This window comes from Pan paniscus, chromosome 22, assembly GCF_029289425.2.
Source record: "Pan paniscus chromosome 22, NHGRI_mPanPan1-v2.0_pri, whole genome shotgun sequence".
NCBI classification, from domain to species: domain Eukaryota; kingdom Metazoa; phylum Chordata; class Mammalia; order Primates; family Hominidae; genus Pan; species Pan paniscus.
The window spans coordinates 38,092,446-38,114,593 of record NC_073271.2 but is presented as its reverse complement, the minus strand read 5'-3'; the positions used below and the strand labels follow the sequence as shown (position 1 = coordinate 38,114,593).

General features: G+C 50.6%; 1 long non-coding RNA gene across 1 annotated transcript in view; it reads right to left on the bottom strand.

The window, feature by feature from the left end:
* Positions 1–21,871, bottom strand: part of LOC117977346 (uncharacterized) — a 33,442-nt gene extending 11,571 nt beyond the window's left edge. Inside the window, exons 1-2 of the long non-coding RNA XR_008622393.2 lie at positions 21,665–21,871; positions 12,221–12,361 (exon numbers count right to left, since the gene is read on the bottom strand). This is a non-coding gene — a long non-coding RNA (uncharacterized LOC117977346). The remainder of the gene's footprint in view (positions 1–12,220; positions 12,362–21,664) is intronic.
* Between the last annotated feature and the right edge of the window lie 277 nt (positions 21,872–22,148).

Here is a 22,148-nt window from a genome sequence, read left to right as displayed (position 1 = left end):
GATCAGGGGATGGGACAACCGTTCCATAACAAAAGGGTAAAAAGATGCTCCAAAATATTGTGCTTTTTAAAATCTGTGGTCCTCGGAGTCCTGCTGCCTCCCCCAAGCATCACACCTGGGCCCCGTAGCGGGATGGGCCTCTGTCACATCCTCAGGCAGCACAGATGAGCATCAGGGGGCCAGCAGAGACTGACCTGCCGTCCACCAGAGCAGGCCCGACAAGTATGGACCAGTTAGTCACTGTTACAGGTGAAATATAATTAATTAAGTCATATTGGACAACTTGGCTTGATTCTGCTTTTGGTGGTAATTACATCACAGACCTGGAGTCTTAGAAGGAAGAGTGACTGTCAACAGAGCCTCCGCTTGTCCTTGGCCCTGGGTGGGGCCACAGCAAAGCATCTGCCTTCTTGATTCACCCCTGCTATCAATTTAAAAACCTGCAGCTGCCACAGGCTCAAGAGCGCAGGGTGCTTTAGACACCTGCTTTCTGACATCTGCAGTATTTCTGTTTATTTCAGATCTCACCCTGCAGGAGAGACTAGCGGGATGGAATGGAGGGAAGAGGTGTGTGTAGGGGGGCGGATGTGGGAATCGGAACTGACCTCAGATGCAGGCACAGCTGAAGGTGCCTCCACGGTGTAAGTTAAAACATGTTAGGAAGGTCACCCCGCCCCCAAATCCATGCCTGTGGGATTGCTCCCCTCCTTCTGCTCATACCTAACCTAGGTGGGATGGCAGTGTGCAGCCACGTGTTGTTTTTACACGGCAAATTAATTGAGACACAAGCTTTTAAATGTCAGAAAAATCTAGCTCCAAATAAGTAAATTAGAACCTTTATGACTCAATAAAATGTTTCACCAAGCATTATTCCTAAGATATTTTCTCATTAAAAAAAATTATGCAGCCGGTGGAGTGGCTCACACCTGTAATCCCAGCACTTTGGGAAGCCAGGGCAGGTGGATCACTTGAGCTCAGGAGTTTGAGACCAGCCTGGGAAACACGGCAAAATCTCATCTGTACAAAAAAATTAGCCAGGTGTGGTGGCATGTGCCGGTAGTCCCAGCTACTTGGGAGGCTGAGATGGGAGGATTGCTTGGGCCCGGGAGGTTGAGGTTGCAGTGAGCTGATACTGCACCACTGCACTCCAGCCTGGGTGACAGAGTAAGACCCTGTCTCAAAATAATAATAATAATAATAATTAATAATAATAATGCAGCATTACCAACTTTTCCATTAAACTGACAGAGCCAATCATAGTACATACAAAGAACTTTCATGAGTGTCTTTGCTTCACGTCCCTCTCTTGAAAACCCTACGACAAAGATTTGGGGGCAAGCAGTTGATTTTGGGGGTGATCTCAGGAAGCACAGTGAAGGCAGGAGTGCAGGTACCCTAGAGAGAGGGTCCCTGCCAGAGGGAACTTCGGTTCATCCCACTGGGACTGCATTGAGGTCTCAGCAGAACATGCCCCAGAACTGCCCCATGGAGGGAGGAGGGAGCTGGGACATTTATCCAACAACTCTCAGCCTCCACACTGGGGGTCACTCCTGGGACCTTACCTTCCTGTCCTTTGTCCTTCAGCCTGCCCTGGGAACAGGGCCAGAGAGAGAACATCTTCAGGAAAGACAGGCAGGGGGCAGCCCCGGGGGGTGTGGCAGACATCCTGGCCTCCAGCAGGATGAATGACAGTTGGTTTCATCCCCTGCACACAGCAAAGCTTCCATCTGAGTGTGGCTCTGAAGAATGTGGGTGCCACAGAACAGTCGATCAGGGCCACGGAACAGTTACATCAGAGCTGCAGAAGAGTCACTTCAGAGCCGCAGAAGAGTCACTTCAGAGCCACAGAAGAGTCACATCAGAGCCGCAGAGCAGTCACATCAGAGCTGCAGAACAGTCACGTCAGAGCTGCAGAACAGTCTCATAGAGCCGCAGAACAGTCTCATAGAGCTGCAGAACAGTCTCATAGAGCTGCAGAACAGTCTCATCAGGGCTGCAGAACAGCCGCATCAGAGCCACAGAACAGTCACAACAGAGCTGCAGAACAGTGGCATCAGGGCCGCAGAACAGTCGCATTGGAGCTGCAGAACATTCACATCAGGGCCACAGAACAGTCACATCAGAGCCACAGAAGAGTCTCATCAGAGCCACAGGAGCAGTCACATCAGAGCCGCAGAAGAGTTGCATCAGGGCCACAGAACAGTCACAACAGAGCCACAGAACAGTCACAACAGAGCCACAAGAGTCTCATCAGAGCTGCAGAACAGTCACATCAGAACTGCAGAACAGTCGCATCAGGGCCACAGAACAGTCACATGGGGTTCTCTGAGGCGTCCCCCTTCTTTCTGCTGCACTCCCTGCTTCCCGACCATCACTCACCCCAGGAGAAGCGGGAATAGGAGCTCACAGCCCCTTGACCCCACAACTCACTTCTCTGTGCCTGCCTCTCTCCTTCAAGGGACCCCAAGGTCTCCCAGTTGTTCATGCTGGAGACTAGAGGCCCCTGGGACCCGCCCTGTGCCTCTTCCAGCACTTTCAATCAGCCTCTGGCCCTGGGGCACCCAGGACCTTCTGACCATTCTCCGTTCTTTCTCCATTCAGCCTCCCTGCTCTCCTGGCCATCGCTCTTGCCCAAGCTGCTACCTTCCTTCCCTCCAGAGAGAAGGCAGTGACCACTCGCTGGCGTCCACTCCCCATTTCAGTCCACACTGCTTCATGCCCCAGCCTGGGGCCTGGCATTGTGGTGCTCCAGGAGCAGTTCCCAGACAGATAAGTGAACAAGCAGTCGGACGTCCTTTCAAACGTATCTGGAATGTGGCGTCCTGCCCTGTGGTAAGCAAAAGCACACACACATCCGCACACACACAGACACAGTCCATTCCCTGCCGCTCAGGTGTCTACTCTCAGCCTACACATCACACTCATGGATGGCCTCACTGGCCCTGAAACCATATGGGCCCTGCCGCACTGCCCTGAACGTTCTCATCACACCCCTCATCACAATGGAATTAGATGTTTGTATAGTTCTGTATTCGGTAGTCTCCATGACACCGTAAACTCCTAGTGGGCTGGAATAACCACAGAATCCCTAGCCCCTGCTACCAAGCAAGGACTCAACCACGCATCCAGTGATGACGCAAGAATGAGTCAAAAGGAATTTGAAGAGGTGGCTGCAGCTGGTCCTCTGAGCATGGAGGGCTCCCTCCGGCATCATTAGGGTCGGGGTTTCAAAGGAGTGGAGAGCTCAAAGCTACCATCGTGGAAAACAGGGACTTGGAAGCAAAAGGGACAGAAGCCCGCTGGGCATGGCAGAAGGGGCTCAAGGCCACCAGACACAGGGAGCTTGGCCCCTGCTCTGTCACTCACGACCAAGGAGGGGGTCTTTGTCAAGACATCAACTCAGAACATAGACGGCAAAGCACATGAGGCAGAGAGCCTCAGTGAAGAAGCACCGCCTCCTCTTCCAGCTGCTGAACAGACTCCAGGCAACTGAGCCCCTCAGAGGGAGGGGCCTCTCAGCACCAGAGCCCCAGGGAACAGTGCGGCAGGCTGAAACCCAGCAATGAGGCCCCAGGGCTGCTGGGGAAGTTTCCAGGGCTCGGCCAACCTCCAGGGCCTGGAGTTGTGAAGGCTCCTGTGAGACATCCAGAGACAACTTGCAGAGATAAGCAGGGCCGCCTGACAAGGGGGGCCACGGCATTCGCCCTCCTCCCCAGCAGACTCTGAAATGGCGGCAAAAAGAAAACATGGGCATCCAGCGTCTCAGGATGGGGAGGGGCAGGTCATGTGAGCAGGTCTCCTCACCTGCTCCTGACAGGTGAGGAGAGGCTGGAGCTCCATCAGAACTAGTGGCCAGGACACCCCCAGCAGCCGCCCTGCCGCCAACCCAGGGCACCTGGCCCAAGCTCCAACCTGGCCAGGGTTGGGCAAGATGACCCCCCCACACACACAAGAATTGGGAAACTCCCTGGATAAGTTTCAACCAGAGAGTCAGAGAAGAACCGTGGAAAACAGACCTGGGTCTGTTGATACTGGGGGAAGGACAGTGTCCTCCAGAACTAGTGACTTTCGGGATCTTACAGCTTCCTTTCTTGTGAAACCTTGCCTGTTTCCCTGCCTTTGCCAAGGGTAAAACCCATGTGTCAGTTTCCCGTCAATGCTGTAACAAAGCACACAAGCTCAAGGGCTTGCAGGACATATGCTTATTACCTGCTACAGACTGAGTGTGTCCCACCCAAATTCACGTGTTGAAATCTTAACCCCCAAGGTGCTGGTATTAGGAGATGGAGCCTTTGGGAGGTGATTAGTTCATAGGGATGAGGCTCTCATGAACGGCATTAATGCCCTTATAAAAGGGACCCTAGAAAGAGACCTTTCACCCCCTCCACCATGTGGGGACACAGTGAGAAGATGCCAGCTATAAACCAGGAAGTGGCCCTCGCCAGACATTAAATCTGCCAGCGCCTTGATCTCAGACTTCCCAGCCTCCAGAACTGTGAGAAATAAACATCTGTTGTTTATAAACTGCCCAGTCTATGGTGTTTTGTTACAGCAGCCCAGGCAGAATAACTTGTTACCCTGCAGTTCCCGATGTCAGAAGTCTAAAATCAAGGTGTCAGAAGTCTAAAATCAAGGTGTCAGCAGCGCCGTGTTCCTTTTGGAGTTTCAGGGGAGGATCCATTTCCTGCTTTTTTGGCTCCTAGACGCTGCCTGCATCCCTTGGCTCGTGGCCCCTCCTCCATCTTCAAGGCCAGAGGGCAGCCAGCCTCTTCAAACTTCTCTCCAGCTCTGATCTCCACTTCCTTCAATGACCCTCCTGCCCTCCTTCTTTCCCTACATGGACCCTTGTGATGACATTTGGGGCCCACCTGGATATCCAGGAAAATCTCTCCAGCTCAAGATCCTTCACTTAGTCACCTCTCCCAAGTGCCTTTGCCTTCTGGGGTCACATATCTGGGGATGAGGATGCAGACATCTTGGGGGGCCTTTATTCAGTCTACCACAGAATGAACAGTCATTTGTGTGCTTGTTCTCAAGACGTCAGAGTGTAGAAGGCCGTGAGGGGCTTGAATGCAGCTCCGGGATTGTGGGGCTGAGGGCAGGGGCTGGGGACCCAAGGAAGGGAGAGCCACAGGCCAATGGGAAGGAAAACAACAGCAAGCTAGGAGCTGGGTGGAATTGAGAATGACCCCATCATTCAGCCGGCAGGCAGCCAGGGTTCACCAGCTTGGATATAGGCAGGATTCAGGCAATACACTCTGGAAGGCCATCTCTACCTGCAGGGTCACCGTCATCTTCCTAACGCCATGGCGAAAGGAATGACTTCTCATTTATCCTAAGTCCATCTGACAGGCTTTCGGGCCTGTTTCCATTCTCTAAGACCCAGAGTACATGGCTCCAAATAGAAAGAACAAGATTCATGCAAAGAATGAAAGTGATGGATGGAGTTTAACATCGGCTTAGGAAGACGAAGCTGGCTGTCAAGCCATGTTCCTAACCAAGCTCGATGCTGAAAGGTGGAGTCTGTTTATATTCCTGCCACGCATTTGTTCAGTTGCACAATGGTCACTGCCAGCACAGCTCAGACCTTTGATCAGCTCCCGGGGACTCGGGCCTCTTTTTTCTCCCCTTCTGCTGGGAAGAGCCGTTGCAACGGGGCATTTGTGGCAGACTCTTCCTGAGATTAAGTGACAACTGGTGGGAGGGGCCGTGGCAGCATGTCTTCCGGGGAACAGGAGAGCTCCCAGTTGGGCCCTGGGGACTGTGACCCTCCCTGCGACCTCCAGACCCGTCCTCCCAACCCTGCCACTTTTGTTTGTTTCTTGATTCTTTCTGTTGTAATGGCTTTATTGGGATATACCGCACATGCTATTCAATTCACCCATTTAAAGGGTACAATTCACTTTTTAGCATGGAGTTGTGTGACCATCCCCGCCATCCATTTTATAACATTTTCATCACCCCCAAAAAGAAGCCCCTTTAGCTGTCACTTCCTCAATCCTCCTAATCTCCTTGTCACCCTGCGCCCTAAGCAACCACTCATCTGCTTTCTGTTTCCACGAATTTGCATATTCTGGACATGTCATGTAAATTGAGCCATACAATTTTGGGTCTTTTGTATCTGTTTCTTTTACTTAGCCCAATATTTTCTTTTCTTTTTTAATTTAATTTTTTTTTTATTTTACTTAAAGTTCCGGGTTACGTGTGCAGAACGTGCAGGTTTGTTACATAGGTATACATGTGACATGGTGGTTTGCTGCACCTATCAACCTGTCATCTAGGTTTTAAGCCCCACATGCATTAGGTATTTGTCCTAATGCTCTCCCTCCCCTTCCCCCCACCTTACAACAGGCCCCAGTGTGTGATGTTCCCCTCCTGTGCCCACGTGTTCTCATTGTTCAACTCCCATTTATGAGTGAGAATATGCGGTGTCTGGTTTTCTGTTCCTGTGCTGATTTGCTGAGAAAGATGGCTTCCACCTTCATCCATGTCCCTGCAAAGGACATGAACTCATTCTTTTTTATGGCTATATAGTATTCCATGGTGTATATGTGCCACATTTTCTTTATCCAGTCTATCATTAATGGGCATTTGGGTTGGTTCCAAGTCTTTGCTATTGTAAATAGTGCTGCCATAAACATATGTGTGCATGTGTCTTTATAGTAGAATGATTTATAATCCTTTGAGTATATACCCAGTAATGGAATTGCTGGGTCAAATGATATTTCTGGTTCTAGATCCTTGAGAAATCTCCACACTGTTTTCCACAATGGTTGAACTAATTTACATTCCCACCAACAGTGTAAAAGTGTTCCTATTTCTCCACAGCCTCACCAGCACCTGTTGTTTCCTAACTTTTTAATAATCACCATTCTAACTGGCATGAGATGGTATCTCATTGTGGTTTCAATTTGCATCTCTCTAATGACCAGTGATGATGAGTTGTTTTTCATATGTTTGTTTGCTACATAAATGTCTTCTTTTGAGAGGTGTCTGTTCATATCCTTTGCCCACTTTTTGATGGGGTTGTTTGTTTTTTTCTTGTAAGTTTGCTTACGTTCCTTCTAGATTATGGATATTTGACTTTTGTCAGATGGGTAGCTTGCAAAAAGTTTCTTCCATTCTGTAGGTTGTCTGTTTACTCTGATGATAGTTTCTTTTGCTGTTAGCACAATTTTTCCAAGGTTCACGCATGCTGTAGCATGTACCTGTACTCCATTCCTTTTCATGGCTGAATACTATTTCACTCTATGGACGTCCTGCATTTTGCCTACCCATGCATCTGTTATTGGACTTTTGGATTGTTTCTACCTCTTCACTACTGTGTTGCAGGCCTGGTTTCTTGACTTCTGATTCATCAAAAAAGAATTGTGTTTGTTTGCAGTGGAGACAGTGCCTTTGTCTGACCTGACACCAGCTGAAAGGTGCTGACATGAGTGCCTTCTCTGCCTTCCTAGAAAGGAGCTGCAGGGGCACCACAGTTCCTGATGAGGCACCCCAGCACTCTCAACTCTTGGAGCCTGTGGCTAGCGCCTTGCTTCACATACTATCTAAGGACGTGCACAAGAGTGGGGGAAGCTGCACCCAGGTCCTGCCCCCGATCGTGCTGTGCATCAGTTCAAATCCTGGAGGAGGGTGTCTAGCAGCCCCTGTGGGGTTGAAGGCAGCCACCCTGGGCCTCCACAGCCCCATGACTATGTGATATGGTTTGGCTCTGTGTCCCCACCCAAATCTCATCTTGTAGCTCCCGTAATTCCCACATGTTGTGGAAGCAACCCAGTGGGAGATGATTGAATCATGGGGGCAGGTCTTTCCTGTGCTGTTCTCCTGATAGTGAATGAGTCTCACAAGATCTGATGGTTTTATTTTATTGTATTGAGACAGAGTCTCACTCTGTTGCCCAGGCTGGAGTGAAGTGGCACTATCTCAGCTCACTCCAACCTCCACCTCCCAGGTCCAAGTGATTCTTGTGCCTCAGCCTCCCCAGTAGTTGGGATTACAGATGTGTGCCAACATGCCCAGATAATTTTTGGTATTTTGTAGTAGAGATGGGGTTTCACCATGTTGGCCAGGCTGGTCTCGAACTCTTGAGAAAAATTCTCGCTCTGTCAACCAGGCTGGAGTGCACTGGTGCCATCTCAGCTCACTGCAACCTCTGCCTCCCAGGTTCAAGTGATTCTCATGCCTCAGCCTCCTGAGTAGCTGGAATTATAAATGTGTGCCACCACACCCAGCTAACTTTTGCATTTTTAATAGAGACAGGGTTTCACCATGTTGCCCAGGCTGGTCTTGAACTCCTGAGCTCAGGCAATCCGCCCACCTTGGCCTCCCAAAGTGCTAGGATTACAGGTGTGAGCCACCGCCCCCAGCCCTGACGGTTTTAAAAATGGGAGTTTCTCTGCACAAGCTCTCGCTTTGCTGCCACCAACCACGTAAGATATGACTTGCTCCTCCTTGTCTTCTGAGGAGATATGAAGCCTCCTCAGCTACGTGGAACTGTCAGTCTAGTGAAACCCCTTTCTTTTGTAAATTGCTCAGCCTCAGGTATGTCTTTATCAGCAATGTGAAAATGAACTAATACACTGTGTTTCACTTAAACCAAGATGGTAAGGTCCTTCTGTCACCGTACCATGGAATCTGGCAATTCATGAATGCTAGTGTCTACACATCCAAGAATCAGTTTTCATAACCCCTCATCAAAACATCATGTTTTCCCATTGCTGGGCACAATATCCACACCCAAACATGGTCATTATAAAATTCTTGGACCAAAACCTTTCCCCAAAGGGTGATGTAAAATTCTCACTTGTGCTTTCTTCACTTAGACCAAATCCCACGGAGATCAATTGATTACTTCTTCTGCTCTCTCACTGGGAAATGAGCGGGAATTCCACCAAGCAACTGTGCAACATCAGGCCCAAGGGAATGAAGGAAACAACGACCAGCGGAAGGGGAGAAGCAACTCGCTGTGTGTAAATTACGGACTATGATGCATGCACGTGCATACGCGTCACACATACATGCACACACCAGCACACGCTGCATTGACTTGTCTGCCTGGGCCGTCAAAGGCCCCCTGGGGTTAGGAGGACAAGAGGGAACCATGGGCAGGGTACTCAGTGAACTGACCCAGCCAAGCAAGAGGGGATTTCCGTGTCCACAGACCAAACCACTCAGAAAACCATGGTCAGATTAGCCCAAGGTTTAGAACCAGAGGAAGAAAAGTTCTGCTGATTAGAGAACACCCTGGGAGGAAATAGCGACAAAACAGAGGGTTATTATTATAATTAACCCACAACTTCACCTGGACAGAGCATAGAGTGGGGGAAGGACCTAAAGAAAGCAGAAAGGCCAGGTTGAGGAAATGTGAAATGTCAGTGGAAGGGGAAAAAAGCAGAGAAGGGGCCGGGCACGGTGCCTCACGCCTGTAATCCCAGCACTTTGGGAGGCCGAGGTGGGCAGTCACAAGGTCAGGAGATCGAGACCATCCTGGCTAACACAGTGAAACCCCGTCTCTACTAAAAATACAAAAAAATTAGCCAGGTGTGGTGGCGGGCACCTGTAGTCCCAGCTACTCAGGAGGCTGAGGCAGAAGAATGGCGTGAACCCAGGAGGTGGAGCTTGCAGTGAGCTGAGATCATGCCACTGCACTCCAGCCTGGGCAACAGAGCCAGACTCCATCTCAAAAAAAAAAAAAAAAAAAAAAGCAGAGAAGGAAAAAACCACAGGCACCTGCTGGTCTCTAATATAAGCAAACCACAGTACATGGGGAAAGGCAGCGACCTTCCCTGACAGGCTAACAGCTCCCAAAGGAACTGGACAGAGAAAATAGTGAAAATCTCTTTTTTTATTTTATTTATTTATTTTTTGAGACAGAGTCTCGATCTGTCACCCAGGCTGGAGTGCAGTGGCGCGATCTTGGCTCGCTGCAACCTCCACCTCCGGGGTTCAAGCGACTCTCCTGCCTCAGCCTCCTGAGCCCCAACTGCCATTACAGGCACCTGCCACCATGCCCAGCTAATTTTTGTATTTTTAGTAAAGACGGGGTTTTGTCATGTTGGTCAGGTTGGTCTCAAACTCCTGACCTCAGGTGATCCACCTGCCTCAGCCTCCCAAAGTGCTGGGATTACAGGCGCAAGGCACCGCACCCGGCCAAAAATCTCTTGAAGAAGAAGGAGAAAACATACTTTAGGAGCTAGGGAAGTCTGTCAGAAGATCAGCAGATAAAGGAGGAGGCCAGCCCAGGGAGCGTCCAGATCTGAGTGTGCATATTTTTCAAGTGGAAGAGACTCAGGGCAGTGTGGGTCCAGTACTGTGCAAGGCCCCCACTGCTCTTGCCTCCACCTTTACAGTGAGCCTGCAAGGGGCTGCTGTCATCCCTGGGTACACAGGAGGGCCCTATAGCTCAGAGCAAGGATGTGCCCAAGGCTGCTAATCAGTGAAGACCCACCCTTGCCCAGGTCTCTAACTGCAGCCTGGGCCACAGCAACCTGAGTTTCAGAGGCTGAAGCTCACTTGCCCTTGGCAAGGCTGGGCCCCTCAAAAGGTCAGGCTTCCTGAGCTGACAGCAGGGCCTTGCTCGAGCACCCACCTGCCCCTGGCTGTGCCCTGTGTCCACATCTGGCAACAACCCTCAGCCCCGGCAAACACTGAGATGGCGGGGAGCACCCACACCCTCCCCAGGAGAACGGACCAGAGTGGCCTGGGGTGCGGCCTGGCACTGGGCTTTTGGAAAGCTCCCAGGGGAACCCTGATCTAAAGCCAAGATGAGACAGACCTTGGGCCAGAGGGGGCCTTCTGCAGGGCAGAGGGGTTTCTGGGTCTTCATCCTTGTTCAAGAGAATGCTCAGTGGACCAATGATAACCTGGGCATATAATTTAAAAAATTTTTAAAACTCTGCAACCTGGCCGGGCACGGTGACTCACACCTGTAATCCCAGCACTTCGGGAGGCCAAGGTGGGCAGATGACCTGAGGTTAGGAGTTCGAGACTAGCCTGGCCAACATGGTGAAACCCCGTTTCTACTAAAAATACAAAAATTAGCCAGGCGTGGTGGCACATGCCTATAATCCCAGCTACTTGGGAGGCTGAGGCAGGAGAATCACTTGAACCTGGGAGGTGGAGGTTGCAGTGAGCCGAGATTGCACCACTGCATTCTAGCCTGGGTGACAAGAGGGAAAATTCTGTCTCAAAAAAAACCAAAAAAAAAACAAACTCTGTAACCAGTGACATCTCATGATTCATGGAACTCTATGTTTCAACATGAGCTTTCAAAGGCCAAGTCTGGAGCAATGGAGGTAAAAACACAGCAGCAGAGAAGAGGCTGCAATGAGGTGGGCTTGTACCTGCTTCCCTCAAAGGCAGACTCCTCTGTCTGAGCCCCTCTGAGGACAGCGTGGCACCTCCAACATGGGCCAGAACTCCAGAGAGTTGTGGGGTCCAGCTTGTCATGGGCTGCATATGAAGGGAAATTCCAGGATGGCTGGAGATAGAGTCAGCCTTCCCCTGCAGTGTTGAGCCTCAGCCAGTGCAGGGACCCCAAAAGGCCAGACTGAGACCAAGGACTGCCTCTTGGGACCACCTCTTAAACTCCTGCCCTTGGGGCATGGACCAGAGCAGCCTCTGGAAGTGACTGGATTGGCCCCGCCTCTAGGTCCTCACAACATCTGTAAGGAAAGAAGGAGAGCCCAGTTGCGCCTGGTCAGGTTGCTATTTTGAAATAGGCCACCTGGTTCAACCACAAACACCTTCAATCAGCCAACAATGCTATTTCCAGAGTGCTCGCTGCCTCCTTGCTGGGCTCTGCCCTTGTTTGTGCCCACGGATCCCATTTGTAACTGGGCCAGGTTCCCCATTGTTTCCTGCAGTTTGTCTCTGCACTGTGGCTGCCAGGAACGACACAGCTGCTTCTCCAGGGTGTCTTCAGGGTCTCTTCCATGAACCCAATCCCCAACCCTGGGCTTGTACCTGCCTGGGGGACGGGCAGTCCATGCTGAGGGCCTGGATCCTGGACCCCCGGGTCTGGGCTCACCCAGGTCTCACCCTTCCTTCACCCTACTTATTTTTCCAATCTGCAAAGCTCCAAAGTCGCTCCTTTTACAGAGAAAACACATGGAAATGCTAATATGGATTAAGATCAAGCTAAAGCCAAGAAAAGAAAACACAAGTGAAAAGAAAGGAAAAAGCTACGCATTGTCTTTGCCAGCTGCAGCCCTCTTACCTGTTTCTAATGGTATGTGGCTGTCTGGGCTTTCAAAGCATTTTCTCCGAGTGGCAAGTGCGGTGCTGCAGAGTTGCTGATAGAGGCGTGCGTTCGGGCTTCCTCTTCCATCACGGACCAAGAGAAAGCAGAGTCGTCAATCTGGGAACAAGAAGGACACCCCATGTATCTGAGTGCACCAGATTCATGTAACCCAGAGGTTCTCACATCCCTTCAGGGCCAGAAAAGAGGGAGGCGTTTCTAGTCACCAAATGTACACTCAGGTACTTTTTTTAACCTCTTTGGACTAAGATGCGTTCATTCATCTTGAACTACAGACAATGTTAGGATTATGCTCAGCTGGATGTAGCAAAGCTCTTACTGCGGTGGCTTAAACACAGAAAGGTTTCATTCTCATACATAAAACGAGTGTGAAAGCAGGTGTTTCGGGGAAAATATGGAAGCCACCAGACTCCCAGGCTGCTCCTGGTTTTGTGTTCTACCACATGTGGCTTCCCTTCTCAGAGGCAACTCAAGGAACAATATGGCTGCTGGAGCACCAGCTATGACATACATATTCCAGGCAACAGAGGGAAAGAAGCAGAGGGATCCAAGAGAAATGTCCCCTCCCCTTGACGAAGACTTCCCAGAATCCCCACAGCACGTTTCCGTGGACATATTTTTGGCAGAACATCATATGAGGGCCAAAAGGAACAAGAGGCTGGGAAAAGTGGTCTTTTAGCTGGGCACATTAAACACTCCAGATAAAGCAGAGCTCTGTTGCTAAGAAGGAAGGGAAGGTGGAGGGTGGATGTGGGGGTGGCAACCAGCGATCTCTGCCACAGAGATTTATCCTGTTCAAAAGAAAGTCCTTATAGGCCATCATTATCAAAGTTATCTTCTTCTATTTACAAAGTTAACATGTGAAGAGAGGCAGAGTTGTAGTTGGTGATGATGGCATTGTTTCCTAGGTCTATGAGGGTGTTGCTAAAAACAACTGCAGTTTCTGCACCCACGGCCCCATGTGTGGACCAATCAGTAGTGATCAGGCATTTATTTAGCACTTCCCGAGTGCACACAGCCTCCCACCTTGACCCTGGGCTTGGAGGCTACAGCATTTGTAAGACTTCTAATTGGAAGTCAAATGCCACTTCTGACTGCCTTGTCCCTTGCATCAATTTACTAGGGTTTCCATAACAAGATACCACAGACTGGGTGGTTTTAAATGACAGACATTTATTTCATAACAGTTCTGGGGGCTGGAAGTCCGAGATCAAGGCATCGGCAGGGTTGGTTCCCCAGGAGGCCTCTCTCCTTGGCTTGCAGATGGTGACTTCTCCGTGTCCTTACGTGGCCGTCCCTCTGTGAGTGTCTGGGTCCTCATCTCCTCTTTCGATAAGGGCACAGTCAGATTGAATTAGGGCCCACACTAGTGAATCTGATTTATTCACTTACTTAAAGACTCTACCTCCAAATAGAGTCACATCAGGAGGTATTGGGGGTTCGGACTTTAACGTATGAGTTTGGGGTGGATGCAATTCAGCCCTTAACACCCCTCAAGGCCTGACTGCTGCCACAAACACTATTTAAGACAGAGCTGAATGGAGCTACACTTCAATATTTCTGCAAACTCTTTCTTCAACTAGTCTTCATTTCACCAGAGCAGGAAACATTACCTTCTGCTTCAAATGATTGGCTCCCAGAAGTTGTAATAAACGGAGCTTATAATAATCTTAGGACTACCTGTCTGGGGTCAAAGGGTCTGAGTTCTGATCCTGATGCTGCCCCAGCCTCGGTGAGCTAAGCTATGCATCTGAAAAGTGAGCAAATTGACCTAGAAGGCCTCCTGGTTCTTCTCCATCTCCAAAGTCCTCTGACTTTTTTCGAGCCACAAGGAATGGAGAGTTTGCCTTGGAGGAACTGACTTGCTCATCAGCCTTGTAGGGTGTGGTGGTGACCTTCTTAATCAAAAGTCTGTCACTCACTGTGCTCAATCGAAGGCCACAGTCACTGTCAAGCTGTGTCTCAAAGGTGACTGCGTTCCACTCCCAGGTTTTTGGTGATTTTGGATAAATAAATGGACTTATTTTAGGGACTGTCATTTTCTGAGATCCCATGCAACAGTTCCCATTTAGGACCACCTGTCTGGAAGTAGGTTCACTCAGCACCTTGAATTCCAGCTTCCTCTCAAGGAAAGGAAAGTTGGTTCCACAGCAGTTTGGACAGCTCTTGTTTGTTCTCGTTATGCAAAGCCAGCCCAGGATGAGGCCCCTCCAAATCTACAGAAACAGACACGCAGCTGACCCAGGCAGCCTAGAGTGGAAGGGCGGCAACCCAGAATCAGGCAATCTCTGTCTGCATTGTAAATACTGAGGAGGAAACAGATGGAAGTCATATTTGAGGGCAGAGAACACGGTACTGGCTCACAACCTCTGGGACAGGTGGCACCAGGAACAGCATAGTAGAGTTCCTGAGCTAGAGAAGGGCCACAGAGGAAAAGCCAAGGGCACAGCAGGGTCCCGCTGACTCCCAGAGACTTGCAACCCAGGCTCCTTACCCCAGGTCACCTTCCCAGAGAGTCCCCGCCTTCACTTCTCTTTGAGTATTTCACCGCCGCACAGAGAAGGACTTTCCCCAGACTGGGGACAGGCAGAGGGCCCTCTCCAGCCTCCCTATGCTGCGGGCAAAGAGCCCTGGGGTCAAAGGGTCTGGGTTCTGATCCTGATGCTGCCCCAGCCTCGGTGAACTGAACTCTGCATCTGAAAAGTGAGCAAGTTGAACTAGAAGACCTCCTGGTTCCTCTCCATCTCCTAAGTCCTCTGACCTTTTTGGGGAGCCACAAGGAATGCAGAGTTTGTGTTAGAGGAACTGACTTGCTCATCGGCCCCACAGGGTGTGGTGGTGCCCTTCTTATTCACAAGGCCCTCACCCACTGTGCTCGATCGAAGGCCACGGTCACAGCCAAGATGCAAGGGCTCTAGGCCCCGTGTCACCCAGAGGCAACCCAACGCTTCTCATGCCCCAGCCACCTGCAGGGTGTATGGGCTGTAATGGGGCACTGGCAGAGCGGGCCTTTCCTTCCCTCCTCATAAAACAAATCTGAATTTATACGTATTTAAAAACATCTTCCTTTCTCTATCTCAGTTTGGAAAAAACTAAGAAATATGTGTGTCCTACGCTTTCTGGTTGATTAAAGAACAGCTTGACCTGGAAAATGGAAATTTTAAGCTGCTTACAGGGCCTGGAAAGAAATGAGGAAGCCAATTTGAGCACAGAATAAAAATACCATCTGGACTTCGGTGACAGTGAGTAACGCTGCTGGCTTTTCTGAGCTCAGACAATTATTATATGAAAAAAGAGTTTCTAAATGCCTGCATGTTAAAATGGTGAAAGATGTTTAATGGGGAATAGAGACGAAAGGGACCCCAGCACCCCTGCGTGACACACACTTGGGTACAGGGCGCTCACTGTGTCTGAAAGCACGGGAGGAGCAGACGGCGTCACCAAGGGCATCTCCGGTCTGTGCAGGCACAGAGCAAAACCAGCCATGTGCCAGGTCTGGGGTCTCCCTGCACGTCCAGCTCATCAAGGAGGCGGAGGACAGGAGGAGCACGGGGGAGGAAGTCCCATGTCCCATGTGCGTTGTCTTGGAATACGTGAACTCTTAGCTCAAGACTCTGCAGCACTGGGAAGGGCCCCATCGTCCATGTGGGCTGCTTCAGCGAAGTACAGAGGCCGAGTGATGACAAACAGCACCTGGTTCAGATTCCAATATACGTGTGACACACCCCCCCACACACACACACCACACAACACACAACATACGCCACATCACACCACACACACACCACAAACACACATGCACACACCATAATCGCACACACAAAACCACACACACGCCACACATACACACACATATACCCCCACACCCCCCGCATAACACACCCCACACAACACACACACCCTAAATACACCACACACACCCCCCACACCACACACACACACCACACATCACACACACACAAAAAACCACACAGATGCCACACACACACACCCCACACAACACACACACCCTACACACACACCACAACCACACACACTCCACACCACACACACACCCCACACCACACACACACACCACACACACAAATAAAACCACAAACATGCCACACATACACACACATATACCACACACACACCCCACACAACACAACCCACACAACACACACACCCTACACACACACCACACACACACCACACACACCACACACCCACACACACACACACCACAGACATACCCCACATCACACACCCACACACACACCTCACACACATGCACCACACATACACATGAATGCACCACACACCACACACACCCACACACCACACACACACCTCACATACACACACACACCCCACACACACCCCACACCACATATACACACCCTACACACACACCACACAACACACACACACCCTATACACACACCACACATACACACCACACATACACATGCACACACCACACCCCACACATACCCTACACACACCACACACACACCTCCCATACCACACACATCCCCCACACACACCACACATACACACACACCCCACACCACACACACACACCCTACACCACACACACCCCACACCATACACACATCACACATACATACCCACACACACATACACACTCCACACCACACACACGCCCTACACACACACCTCACACACACACCCTACACCACACACACCCATTTCCCACACAAACATATAGCACACACACAACACACACACACGCCACACACACACACACACACACACCACACATACGCACACCCCACACACCCTACACTACACACACAGCCAAGATGCAAGGGCTCTAGGCCCCTTGTCACCCAGAGGCAACTCAACGCTTCTCATGCCCCAGCCACCTGCAGGGTGTATGGGCTGTAATGGGGCACTGGCAGAGCGGGCCTTTCCTTCTCTCTTCATAAAATGAATACGAATTTATACATACTTAAAAACATCTTCCTTTCTCTATCTCAGTTTGGAAAAAAACTAAGAAATATGTGTGTCCTACGCTTTCTGGTTGATTAAAGAACAGCTTGACCTTTAAACGTGTATACGTATGTACATATACACATATACACATTCCACCCCACACGCATACCCCACACCACAGACACATACACACCACACCCCACACACATACACAGGTACACACATACACACCACACAGCCCTCCACACACACACCCCCCACACACATACACACACGCTATTTTGTAAATATTAATTTTTTTCTAATTTGGCCTGAGGTCTCTCTTGAGAGTGGCTGTAAATTCTAGCCCTGACCAGGAGCGAGTTGGGCTGAGATCAGGAGGCGGCACTGCAGCGCTCATGAGCTCAGAAGCAGCTGATGTCTCCCAGGGCCGCAAGAGGAGAGGGCAGCCCACCTCGCAGGGCTGGCGGGAGTGGGGAGCCACTGGGGACATGCACACTCAACCATCGGGCAGGGGGAAAGATAGGGAGACCCAGGGGCCAACACCTTTATGGGGACCAAGGAGTTAGCCAAGCAGGTTTACCACGGGAGTTCTAATCGGTGGGTCTGGAGCAAGCAGGCAAGAGCTCCGTGGGGTCACACTGTGACTGAAGGGTCACTGGGGCATAGGTCTGCACAGTCCATGTGGGGTGTGGGGTCTGAGGGCGAGTCAGGCAGGTTGTGTCCAGCTGTCCCGTGAGGAGGGGTCACCAGGAGGCAGTGGTGCAAGGCAGATGTCTGGACTGGCCACATTGAGAACCTGGGAGGAAGAGGACTGGAAACTGTGTCGGGGTGAGACAGTCCGGCTTACGTTCAAAATGGATCTGGCACAGTGGGGACATTGGCTGTGTGACGAACATGTCCAGGGCACCAATTTGTCATTAATCCTTGTGGCACTTTAGGTTATGAACTGTGGTTTTATCATTACTTCCATTTTATTTTTATCTTCAGCAAGGAAAAAAATAATAAGGAAAAAGGCAAAGATCAAAGAAAAAGGCATGAGTAATAGCTACACTCCACAGTGATCTGGACGTCGGCAGGGCTGAGGACATGAGACTGTCTGCTGCTGATGCCACCCCTCTGCGGCTGCCACGTCACAGCAGGCCAGCCCTGTGTGGTCCCCACCTCCTGAAAAAATCCATCTGCTATTTGTTCAACAGGAAAGTTTATGGATTCTCCTTCTCACATCGTTAATCTCAACTTGGAGGCTTACAAAAACTTTACTTGTTTTCAAAGTAAAAGCAAATTAAAAAGTAGATTAAGCAAAAGGTGACGGTTAATTTGATGTGTCAACCTGGCTAAGCCACAGTACCCAGATATTTGGTCAAACGTTGTTCTAGATGTTTTTGTGAAGGTACTTTTTGTAGATGAGATTAACGTTTAAATCAGTAGACTTTGAGTAAAGCTGATTTGTGTCCATAGCGTGGATGAGCCTCATCCGGTCAGCCAAAGGTCTTCTAGAGAAAGACTGAGGTCCCCTGAACAGGAAGGAACTCTCTCGCCCATGGCCTTCCTATTCAAACTGCAGCTCTTTCCTGGGTCTCCAGCGTGCCGGCCCATCCTACAGACTGTGGACGTGCCAGGCTGCACAACTGCATGAGCTGATTCCTTAGGATAAGTCTTCCCTCCTTCTTTCTCTCTGCACGCACACACACACACACACACACACAGTTGCTGCTGTTTCTCTAGAGAACCCTGACAAACACGCCATATTTATTATTTTGAGATTTTTCAGTGGCTGACGCTTCATTATCCACATGACATTGGCTCTTTTTCCTTTCACAGTATTTTTTAATTTCACGGAGATCTGGGTCAGCCTGTGGGCGTGGGTAGCTTGTGAACCACCATCAGTGGGTATGTTCCAAAGAGGCTCAGTATTGAGGACGACTGTCCTATCCATCCAGAGCATGATCTAAGGCTGTGGAGAGAGGGTCGGCCAGGCCCAGCCACACACAAAACACCCATAAGATCTCAAGTCAGTATCACCTCCCTCCTGGGAGGAAGGCTCGGCACAGGCAGGACCCAGGGAGGAGGGCTGGGGAAGCCACCCTGGCCTGGAGAGGAGAATGGGAGACAGAGGAAAAGGGAGCTTGGTGAGGCTCCAAGTCACAGCCAAAACCCGACAAAGTGAGGCACAAACTCGTTTGGGACACAGAGGAGAGCAGCACCCACAGCGTGGTGCCACCCAGAGAGTCCAAGATGACGATGGTGGGGCTAGAAGACGACGGTGGGACTGGAAGACGACGGTGGGGCTGGAAGACGATGGTGGGGCTGGAAGACGACGGTGGGGCTGGGCCGTGTCCTCACACCACGTTTTATCTTTCATAGATCGTAGAAGACAAAAGAAGGCAATACATGTTTGCTAAATGAACAAATGAAAGGAAGAAGCCCATACAGTCAAAACAGAAGAAGTTTTTGTGCATACACGCTCGGCCCTAATTCCTTCACTCTTCCAGCCATTAAGGAAACGTCACCCAGTAGTGGCCCACACTCAGCAGCTATTCCAACACACTCTTCAGTGGCTGCCCAAGGCTTACAGTGAAATCTATTCTTTAAAATTTGTTAGTGAAAGTTCTTGAAAATGCCTCCCCAACCATTTTTAGCCGTTTTCGTGAGAGGTGGTGTTCTGGGTTGAATTGCATTCCACCAAAAAGATATGTTGAAGAAAAGATACATACTCACCCCCAGTACCTAAGAATGTCACCTTATTTGGAAACGGGGTTCTTGCAGATGTAATTAAGTGATGATGAAGTCATGCTGGAGTAAGGTGGGTCCTGAATCCAATGACCAAGGACCTTATACGAGGAGAGATACAGAGAAACACAAGAAGATGACCATGCAAAGACAGGCAGTGATTGGAGCACGGCTGGTGCCTGCCAAAGAGTGCCAAGCCTTGCCGGCATGCCAGCAAACTGGGAGAGGCGAGGAGGGACCCTACCCTGGTGCCTTCAGAGGCAGCATGGCCCTGTAAAATCCTGCACCTGGATTTCTGGTCTCCAGATTGTGAAAGATGCATTCTGATGTTTAAGCTCCCTGCTTGTGGTAATTAATTACATTGGCCACAGGAAACTAACAGAGACCCCAAAGAAAAGGAAGGGAAACAAGGGGTTGAATCATCACTCCAGTTGAGAATTGAGATTTTCTCAGGCCTTCCTTCGAAAAGATGTAAGTCTGGTTGAAATGGATACAGGTGAAATGGCACAGAAAGTCTGTGCCCTAAAGAACAGGTGCTAATACTGAACCCATTAGGAAACTCCAATTCTTAAACACGGCACCTTTCACAACAGCCAGTGCTCTTGCGGTGCTTACATCATGCTGGGCACCTGGCTGTTGTCTGCCTACTTTACACTCATCAACTCAACCCTTCCACAACCCATGGGGAGACCGAGGCACAGAGAGTTTAAGTAACTCACTCAAGGTCACACACTTGATCGCCGGCGGGGTCAGGATGTGAGACGTGGGCCCACAGGCTTTTTTATTTTTTCAGGGTCTCACTCTGTCACCCAAGCTGGAGTGCAGTGGTGCCAACATGGTTCACTGCAGCCTTGACTTCCTGGGCTCAAGCGATCCTCCCGCCTCTGCCTCTCATGTAGCTGGAACCACAGGCGCGCATCACCACGCCCAGCTAATTTTTTTATTTTTTGTAGAGACAGGATCTTACTTTGTTGCCCAGGCTGGTCTCAAATTCCTGGGCTCAAGCGATCCTCCTGCCTCAGCCTCTAAAGTGCTGGGATTCTAGGCCTGAGCCCCCGCGCCCGGGCACAGGCTCTTTCTTAAGCACTAAGTGATGTTGCCTGTATTCGTTTTCTGGGGCTGCCATAACAAATTCCCACAAACCAGGTGGCTGAAAACCACAGAAATGTGTTCTTTCAAAGTTCCGGAGAGTAGAAGTCCAAAAGTGAGGTGCGGGCAGGCCCACCCTCCTCTGAAGCCCCCAGGAAGAATCCCTCTGCACCTGGCCCGGCGCCCCGCGGGCGTCTTCAGTCCTTGGTGCTCCTCGGCTTGCAGCAGCATCGCCCCAGTCTTGGCCTGCATCTTCACGCGGCCTCTCCCTGTGCATCCCCCAGTTATCAAGTCACAGCATTGGATTTAGGACCCCCACTAATGCAGGATGGCCTCATCTGAACCTGAACACAGCTACAAAGACTCTTCTTCCAAATAAGGTCACGTTCAAACATACAGAGAGTTTGGGCTTCAATCTACCTTTCTGGGGACTCAACTCAGCCCACCACAGGGCTCAGGCCTGCCCCAGGAATGCTGCGCCCTCGGGCTGCTCCAAGCTGGAAGGGGGCAGGAAGCAGAGCCGGCCTCCAGGGCTCTGCCAGGGGCCACACTCCAGCCCATGCACTGGGGACCGGAGAGAACCCAGAGGGAGGACAGTTGGAACAGAGGCTCTGACTACCGTGGGAACAGCTCACACACCTCTGTGCAGCTCTGGGTGTGACCTGTTCTGTCCCTTCACTTGATTTGTCCTCTGTATCTGGAAGCGTCCTCTCCATAGTGCAGCGGTTTCCCTGCCAGGCTCCTGGGTTATTTCCGATGATTTGCTTTGCCGCCCAGCACAAAGGCTAGCATTTACAGCCACTCTCCAGAGAGACCCCCCAGACCCAACTAAAGCAGAATCACAACAGAAGCCTAGAGAGGTTGCCTGGCAACGACTCCCTATTGTGCCTGTTGTGACCTCGCCTTCCCCGGCCTCCTGCAGCGCCGCTGCGCACTGCCACTCTCATCAGCCTGAGGTGAATGCCAGTGTGGGGCTTCGCACAGCTCTGTGCCCTGTCCCCTGTCCCCTTCACCCCAGGGGCTAAACACCCTGGAGGAGCTCGGAATCCCAGGCTTCCAGAGCCTGACTCCTGCCCGTTGCCCACTGCCTAGCAAAGTCCGGGCTCTACGTTCCATCGCCACC